Source organism: Neovison vison, chromosome 7 (genome assembly GCF_020171115.1).
Source record: "Neovison vison isolate M4711 chromosome 7, ASM_NN_V1, whole genome shotgun sequence".
NCBI lineage: Eukaryota > Metazoa > Chordata > Mammalia > Carnivora > Mustelidae > Neogale > Neogale vison.
In genome coordinates, this window is record NC_058097.1 from 166,167,601 (window position 1) to 166,176,791 (window position 9,191).

At 46.4% G+C, this 9,191-nt stretch overlaps 1 long non-coding RNA gene across 1 annotated transcript; it reads left to right on the forward strand.

Moving 5' to 3' along the window:
• Positions 1 to 5,006: 5,006 nt before the first annotated feature.
• LOC122912779 lies at positions 5,007 to 8,949 on the forward strand. The gene is made up of 3 exons (XR_006385675.1): positions 5,007 to 5,098; positions 5,203 to 5,290; positions 8,914 to 8,949. It is a non-coding gene; the product is annotated as an uncharacterized LOC122912779 (long non-coding RNA).
• The last annotated feature ends 242 nt before the right edge of the window (positions 8,950 to 9,191 follow it).

The window sequence follows — 9,191 nt, forward strand, 5'->3', positions numbered from 1 at the left end:
AGGGAGAAGCTTGGCTAACTGGTGCCCAAACTCGACGGGCGTGGGGCCTCGGCCGAGACGTGAGAACTCAGGTGTGGGAGGAGGTGTAGGAAGGTTGAAAACCCGCCAAGCGTTTTCCGGGCGACTGTCGTCTTCCCTCTCGTGATCTCCCACCCGCTCCTCCCTTTCCCCTCCCTTGTCGTGTTCCCTCGCTTTCCCCTCTTTTTCCGGTTTCCGAGCCTCGGACAGCTTCAGTATGGAATATTGTAGAGTTCTAGATTAATAGCAGGATTGGGAGACGCTCTAGTCCAAAGCTCTCGTTTTGTAGACAGGGAAACCGAGGCCCAGGGCGGCAGAGCTGCCTTGCCTGTGCCTGGATTGTGTGCGCCGGTGTTGGCTCGCCCCGCGGTTCTCTGCCTTAAAGCGTTTCCCCTTTTCTGGGGACCTGGGCTGGAGTTGCGGTACAGCGTGTATTGCCCAACCGCGCCTAGATCAGGGCGCCCATCTCCCGACGGTTTGGTGTGAGTTCTTCCCTCTCTTTTGTATTCTCGCGTCTCTAAGTTCCGGCAAGGCCCTTGTCCACGATCTCCCAGGCTCACTCATGTGTCAGTGAATCACCAGGGCTGACTTGCAGCGCGGGACATTCCCATAGTCCCGAGAACGCTGTTTAAAGGCGGGGATGTTGTGATCCAGAGGCTGGGGTCGCAGTGCTGCAGCGACCGACCGTAGGGCCGGGCGCCCGCGTTGTGAACAGTGGATTGCAATCCTGGGGTGCGCAGGGGCTGTGGTGCCCCTGTCCTCCCCTTGCCGCCAGCGGGGGGGGGGGCACGGGCCGCATTTACTTCAGGCAGGTGTTGCTCAGGAGGGCACTTCCACCTGAAAGCCCGCCTTTCGGAGTTCTGTGCAGAAAGTCTCAGATTTAAACTAAAGCGAAGGTCATTGGGCAGCCGTCACCACCGACAGCACTAAGCAGCTGGTTCTTCTTGAGCCGGGTACACCTTTTCTGGATAAAGGTGTGCTTACACATGCATCAGCAGAATGGGGCCGATGGTGTTTCTGCTTTTGCCACTATCTGTTTCAGATTATTGCCCCCTCTCTCCACTCCCCATCCCCAGCGCTTATAGGAGTGCTCCCACTCTCCTGTGTTCAGAGGCGGTGACTCATGAGTTCACATCTCTGTATGGCCACTGATGCCCCAGGTGTCTTGAGTGCCAAGAACCTGTAAGGCAAACAGTGCAAGGAGCAGCCACCTCTGGTGACCCTGCACAGAGGGCATCTCATTAATACTCAGCAAAGGTGTTCACCAGGGGTCAGGAAAGTGAAGAAGAGCATTTTAACAGAACAGTCCCTAAGTGGCAGGGCTCAGATTGGAAGCCAATCTGTTTACTCCTAAGGGCTTTCCACTGAAAGCTATGTACTTCACGTCTGTAAGCTTCCACCCCTCCTGGTACCCCAGCATAAGCAAACAGTAGGAAAAGTGGGATATAGTAATTCATGTTTGAATGACAATTGTCATATCTTATTGAAACATGTAAAATAAAAATCCAAGTCACTGATGAAAAGTAGCTCTACAAAAAAAAAAGAAAGAAAGAAAGAAAAAAAAAAAAGTAACTCTACCAAGAGTGAAATGAACTACTTTTAAAGTTGTAACAGATCGTTTATGTAAACGTGATGAAAAAGCAAGCTAAGGCATTTCCACTCGGCGCTGTCTCATGTTGATGTGAAATTCGGCACAAATACAAAGGAAAGCTATAAGACCACTGAAAACTTTAATGTTTACTGCATAGCTCAGAAGGAAGGAGGAGGGGACAGGTTTGAAATCTTTTTTGTTACTTTCCCATCCAACATGTTTTCCATTTACTAGTTATAAAATCCAAGGGAATATTCATTCATTCATTTTTTTTTCAGGTTCACCATGTTGTATAATCTGTGTCTCACTGAAGTTAGACCAGTTTTTCAACTCTATGCTTATGGTTTGCACAACTTGGGGGGTGCGGTGTTGTGTAATATGTCAAGCATTAAAAAAGGAGAAAAGTAAGGGGGAGAGATGAGTGTCATCTAAGGTGTCTAGATTCAAAGGACACATTCAGGATTTGGGAATCCTGTTTTTTCATCATCACCAGAGCCTTCCAGGGGGTTTTGGGGGGAGGGGTGTGAAAAGAGCAGCTCCCTGCCCCCAACCAGGCGGGCCCAGGGCTAGAAAGGGAGGTGCTCTATCTCTTGGGCTCTTAGACCTTTTTTTTTTGTCTTGCTGCCCCACCTCCCAAGTTCGACCAGGTGGGGCAATGCAGCATTGGGCTTTTTTGGCAACATGAGTTGGCATAGCCACCGCAAAACAGCTGTCTAGAGCTTAAATCCGCACAAGTCCCCATGTGCTGGCTTAGGTCACAGCTGCTCACTGCCAGATCTCAGTCCTCCCAGGTTCTTTTAACTAGTTATTTACTCTGCCCCCAAATGAATTGTGCTGGGTCCGATATGGGCAGGGTTTAAGGCGGGTGGGTGGAAGGGATGCAGGAGGTGGGACAGCCTGGAGCTGGCTTGTGCCCACTGTGGAGCTAGATTTGGTCAGAGCCTGCTGGCAGTGGTAGGAGGCTGGGTAAGAAGTCCCCTTCAGCTCTCCTTGACTTCCTTTGGGAAACCTCACTCAGTGAGCCCTGGATGGATATTTGCAGCCCTGGACTCAGCTGCAGCAGCAACAGTTGCTGCCATGTATCGAGCAGTTACGGCATCTAAATTTTTTAAATGCTTTGGGGATAACTGAACACCAAATACCCTTTTATAGAATGCAAGTCTGAGTTGTTCTGTCCTCATTCTATTACTGTATCATCTGATCTTAAAGTTGACATAGAGCTAAGGATCATGTAGTCTCAGTGCTTATTTGTAGATTGGAAGAACCCCTTTTCCTCCAGGTTCTAGAACATTTAAAAAAAAAATATATATATATGCACCAAAACAAAGTATATATACAGATTCCTGGGAGTTGGGGGCAGGAATTTATTAAATGAAAAAGTCCCAATCAGTGGAGGAATCCCATAACCTCCCTGATCAGCAATTATTATCCTTTGTTTGAAGTCTGGTAATCAAGGGTAACTGTTCTGATCTTCTTCAGAGGGCAGATTTCTCAAGTCCTGTCTTGATCGCAGCCCTGTACATCTATCCCTGTTACAGACACTCCTCCTCTACCTCTGTGAGTTCCTGGAGGGCAGTGAAGGGGACTTCCTTATCTCTCTCTCCCCCAGGTGCCCAGCTGGGTGCCTGGCCCAGAGCAGGGGCTTGATAAATGTTCGTTCATTGAATAAGGCCCTAGTTTTGAGTGCCATCTCACCAAGCCCAGAAGTTACCTTGCCTTTAACCTCTTTATCATCAGGGCCAAGTTCAATGCCTGACATCTAGTTGGTTCTTAGTGTTGGAAAAAATGAACTCATAATTATCACGCTTTAACATTTTTTTTACTTTAGGGGCACCTGGGTGGCTCAGTGGGTTAAAGCCTCTGCCTTCGGCTCAGGTCATCATCTCAGGGTCCTGGAATGGAGCCCTGCATCGGGCTCTCTGCTCAGCGGGGAGCCTGCCCCCCCCCCACCGCCCCACCTGCCTCTCTGCCTACTTGTGATCTCTGTCAAATAAATAAATAAAATTAAAAAAAAATTTTTTTTTTACTTTAGCTAAATAGTATTTCCACCCCCCTCCCATACTCATAACTCTGTTTGCTCTATTCATTTACTAAAGCACAGTATCCTGAATGCCTACTATACTCTCAAGCCCCAGATGAGGTGCTTTGTGTGTACAGGTGAGCGAAAGAGGCAAGGTCCTTGCCCTTTTGGAATTTACAGTCATGCAGTAGGACAGTGTCTGGCACAAAGTGTTAGCTACTACTACTACTACATTGTTGTTGTTACTATTTTATTTTTCTCCTATATATGAGACCTTTCTGCTACTCCTCAATTTAGCAAACATGACTTTTTTCTATGTTCTTCTATTGTACTTATTTAGTTAGTTTTCTGTAGGCATCTTTCTTCCCTAAGAACGCACATTCTTTTCTTTCCTCCTTTCAGCCACATGTATGGGTCACTTCCTCTGAGCCCTGGGAGTGCCGGGCACCAGCCACAGGGCACAGTAGCTGCCCTTAGATCACAGCAGCAAGGCCCGCGGTTCACTTACCACTCTTCTTTCTCTCTTTCTCTTTTCCAGGGACATGGCCTTCATTTGGAGAAGTTGCTTGCTTTTCTGATCCTGTCTAACTGCTGCTGCAGAATCCCAGGAGGAGGCCTGCTTTCTCCTGGAATGATCACTGAGGTCCGCTTCGGTAAGTCAGTTAAACCTTGGCTGGCGCGCTGTTGTGTCCGGGAGCAGGGAGCCCGGAAGACAGAAGGTTCCTGATCAGCCAAGGCAGGCCGGGGTCGGGGGCACCCCCAACAGGGTTACAAGCAGTCACCGAGCCCTCCAGCATCCCACTTCTTCCCTTAGCAGGTGTCTTCTGCCTCCTTGTCACTTGTGAGTTCCCTGTAAGCTCCTGGTTTCCAGGATCTGGTCTGACCTAATATAGCCCATGATACTGTGGTAGAATTCGACTACCACTATTCTACTGTGGTAGAATCCCACTGTGTAGCTTTATCATACAGTACAGAGATTATTTAAGACATACATAATTCATTTTGCTGGCAAAATACTTAGGATCTTCTGAAAAGAAAGAGATAGCTCCCTTCTCAGCTTTAACTGCAAATGCTCAATAAAAACCCACAGTATTTTTCAGTGTGGAAATCAGTTGCAGTAATTGCATTAGAATCTGCCCACAAAACGGATAGTTTTACATGTGCTTTTTAAACAGCGCTAAGCTTCATTCCTAACTCAATCTCTGAAATGAGAATTATTTTTAAATTGGTTTGAATAATGCAAAACGATCCTTTTTTTTTTAAGGAAAAGGGAAAGATACTGGTTAACCAAAACTTTTAGGTATTTGTTATCTTGATGTCATTGTGAAAATGTCCTGTCTGTGTCATATCCTAGATGGTCGCCTCTGAGGGAAACTCAGGGTTTGGAGAAGGGAGAAGGAGAGTCATCTTCTAGTCTGTTATCTTCTTGGAACAAGGATAGGATGTGGATACAAGTCAGGCCTGTGGAGGTAAATAGGCCTTGGTTCAAAGTCACCTCATCATGATATCTGTGTGACCATAGGTAAATTACTTAACCTCTCTGAGCCCTACATTCTCCTCCTCACTGAAATAGGGATCAAAATACCCAGCTTGAAGGGTTGCCGTGGGGGTGAGATGGAATAATGGACATAAAGGACTGAGCATGACATTTGCACATTAGGGTAAGTACTATTTACTTATCCATTGTTATAACCCAGACAAATCAATATTCATTTTTGTTTTTATTTTTTCTGGTTGTAATCACTCTGGGGAAAGAGATTCCCAGGAGGCAGACCATTGGGGCAGGAAATCATACCTCCTGACTGCCTGGGTCTGTATCCTCTGTCCCCTTCTGCTGCCTCCCTCCACCCCCTGCTATAGGGCAGCTGTGCTCAGTGCTTAGGTGTGGGGGCAGGTCTTTGGAACCCGCGGTCTGCCTCAGCTCTTTTTTGGACTTAATTTATAGAATGCATGAGAAAAATACATTGAACAAGAAAAAATCCTCTAAGATAACATACTCTTAGCTCTTAGTAGAATTAGTAAGTGCATCATAATTTAAGGTTTCTTGTCTAATTTTTTGGCTCTATTAGTAAATATGTCCTCTCCTGTTCTCTGCTGTCTGTATCTCTTCTCCCATGGTTATCTCTAAGCATGGCTTGGGGCATAAAACTGGATTTGGTTAATACTTGCCGACTGGCTTAGAACCTGGGGACTCTGGTTCTAACCCTGGCTTTGGTACCTGCCAGCTCTGTGACCTAGGGCAAGCCATGTACCTCTCTGAACCTTAGATTCCTTTTCTGTGAAAGGGGCTGGAAATGCCAGTGACATAAAGACTTCATTGATGGTGTGGGACCAACGGAGTCAACAAATGTAAAACAAAAAAATGTTTGAAAACATTAATTTTTATTTGATTATAAGGAAATCGTCTTTTTAATAGGATCCAATATCTTGCTAGCTTATGGATTTCCACCATAGGAACTGTCACGTGCTGTGTGATCGTAGACATGCCACACAATTCCTGGGCTGCAGGCATCTCCCCTGTGATTTGGGGGGGCCTGGGGTGGTGGTGGCAGACTTGCTTCCTTGAATCTTCCAACATAGTATGATTCAATGCTGACACTGAGTCCCCCTTGGAAACTGGAAGAGGCACAGGCTTTGAGATCTGACAGGCAGACCAACAGACTGCTTCACGGCTTGCTCTCTTTTTGTTTTGTTATATTTTTAAACAGAGGGTCCCGGTACTTTTGAAAACTTCACAGCTTTGGCTGAAGGGCAGTTTTGCTTGTAATAAGACATTAGCTGTGAGCAGAGCTCTGCAGTGAGAGAAAATGGATTAGATCTAGATTTAGGCCTGTAATTTCCAAACTCCAGGGAGCCGTTTGACAGAACCAGGTTGCTTTGGCACAGTGACTTTTTTTTTTTAAAGATTTTATTTATTTATTTGACAGAGAGAAATCACAAGTAGATGGAGAGGCAGGCAGAGAGAGAGAGAGGGAAGCAGGCTTCCTGCTGAGCAGAGAGCTCGATGCGGGACTCGATCCCAGGACCCTGAGATCATGACCTGAGCCGAAGGCAGCGGCTTAACCCACTGAGCCACCCAGGCGCCCGGCACAGTGACTTTTTGTTGTCTAAATAACAGCGCTCCCTCTGAGAACTGGGGATGGTTTATGGGTCCCTTTGCTGTTTTGCTGCTCTGGAGGTATGGCTCAAGCATTTCAGACAGGCCCGCCCCCGCCCCCGCCGGCCCCTGGCCTAGGGGCCTGCAGCTGTGTCAATAGGGCCTTTGAAGTTCACACACCACAGCTGACTGGTCAGCAGCCCCTGGGATCTTCGCCACCATGTCTGTCACAGGAAATCAGGAAAGGTTTGTGGAAGCTGGTGTTGCCCGAGAGGCGTTAGAAGGAAAACGATGGGGTCCTTGATGAGATATGGGAGGAATTTACCCAAATTCATGGTCCAGTTCCATTAGCAAGGATTCTTCCTCTCTGCTCCTTCCTCTTTCTCCCTGTGGCTCCAAAGCCGTACAATGAGCTGGTTTGTTTTTAACCCGACCCAAGCATGTGCCAACTGGTGCTTTCGGGGCTTTAACCCAGTGACAGTACGTTGTGATATTGGTGGTTCTGCCAGATCTGGAAAGAGCTTCCAAATCATCAAAACATGAATATTCATTCAGTAGTATTCGAGTGCAGAGTATCATTAAATACTTTTGTATCCTCTGGGGGCCCTGGCATTCTTCCGTTTGGCATTGACTTTTTGCTCTCTTCGGGCGGGTACTTTACAGGTGCTTGACGTTTTCATCACATTATTCTCTTTCTTAATCTTCACATCGGTGAGAAGTATGTTGTTTTAATCCCTATTTTGCAAATGAGAAAAGCTCTGGGAGGTTAAAAAAGGCTGGAATAACGCAGCTAGCAAATAGCATAGCAGGTATCCTTAACTGTTCTGCTCTTAAGCCCATGTTCTGAACTTCTGCTCTGTGCAACTGGGAATCAGAATCTTGCTGACCAGCAAGCCTCCTATTCTGTCCGTGCTACTCACATTCAAAACCATAACGTCATCTCCTCCTCCTCTTTATCCTTGCTCTGTATATCCTCACTGAGTGAGCTCATAAGTCACGGAGTCCTGTCATTTGTCTTTCCCAATGTCCCTTGCCTTTCTTTGCATTCTCACCCCCATTACAGCATGCTTGGACTGTTGCAGTAGCATCGTAGCTCACATTGTTACTAGTCTTTTCCTTGTCCATCCTTTTTGCTCACCTGCCACAGTCATCTTCCTTTAACCCCTCTTTGTCCTAAAATGTGTCATTTGAAATGTTCCAGGGATTTCTGTGGCTTACAGGATAAAATTAATACTCAGGGCTTGAAATTGAGACCCAACCCTCTACTTCCCACCCCCAGCCACAAATGACCGCAAAGCCGATTTCCAACTTCACCCCTCACTTCCGGCAATAACTTGACGTTGCCTTGGAGATTTCTTTTTTTAGTGTTATCTTTTTTAAAGACTTATTTATGTATTTTATATAAAAACACAAATATAGACATATTGATACAGATATAAAATATCACCTATGAATGTCACGACATGTTTTCTTTCAATGTTTTTTCTATTCAAATTCAGTTTTTTTTAAAACTTTGGTTTTTATAATATAATACCTACTTGTCATTTATCCTTTCCATAAACATGCTTTCCTTTTTTTCTTTAAATTAACATATAGTGTATTATTTGTTTCAGGGATAGAGGTCTGTGAGTTATCAGTCTTACACAATATGCAGCGTTCACCACAACACACATCCTCCCCAATGTCTATCACTCAGCCACCCCATCCCTCCCACCCAGACAGCAAGAGCAGGAGGCATAGAGGCAGAGGGAAATCCCAAACAGACTCCACACTGTGTGTGGAGCTGAGGCAAGGCTCCATCCTACCACCCTGAGATCATGACCTGAGCTGAACCCGAGAGACGGAGGCCCTATTGACTGTGCCACCCAGGTGCCCCTGCCTTGGATCTTCTGACAAAGCATCTTTGCACCTTCTGCCTAGAATGTTACACATATTTTTTTTTTTTTAAGATTTTATTTATTTGTCAGAGAGATAGCAGAAGCATGGAGAACTGCAGGCAGAAAAGGCAGAGCAGGCAGAGGGAGAAGCAGGTTCCCTGCTGAGCAAGGAGCCTGAAGCAGGGCTCGATTCCAGGACCCTGGGATCATGACCTGAGCCGAAGGCAGAGGCTTAATCCACTGAGCCACCCAGGTGTCCCTGTTACACATCTTTCTACTCCGTTTCCCCTCTGCTAAAATCTCATCCTAGCCTGTCTTCAATGAAGACTTCTCCGGTTGCCTTGAAGCAGTAACGCACCCTGGAGCATTTTGTAAACATGTAAGTAGAGCATGTCACATGTAACACTTCCTCTCTAATCCCAGTGTGATGGTGGGATGCGTGCGTGCGTACGTGCATGCGTTCCCCGCTATAGACATGGTCATGAGCGTGGTGCCTTGTACATAGTGGGCCCTTACTTGGCTGAATAAATGAATTAATGAAGAGGGGAAACTAAATGGGAAGAAATAAGCCACTTTTTGGGTGTGTAC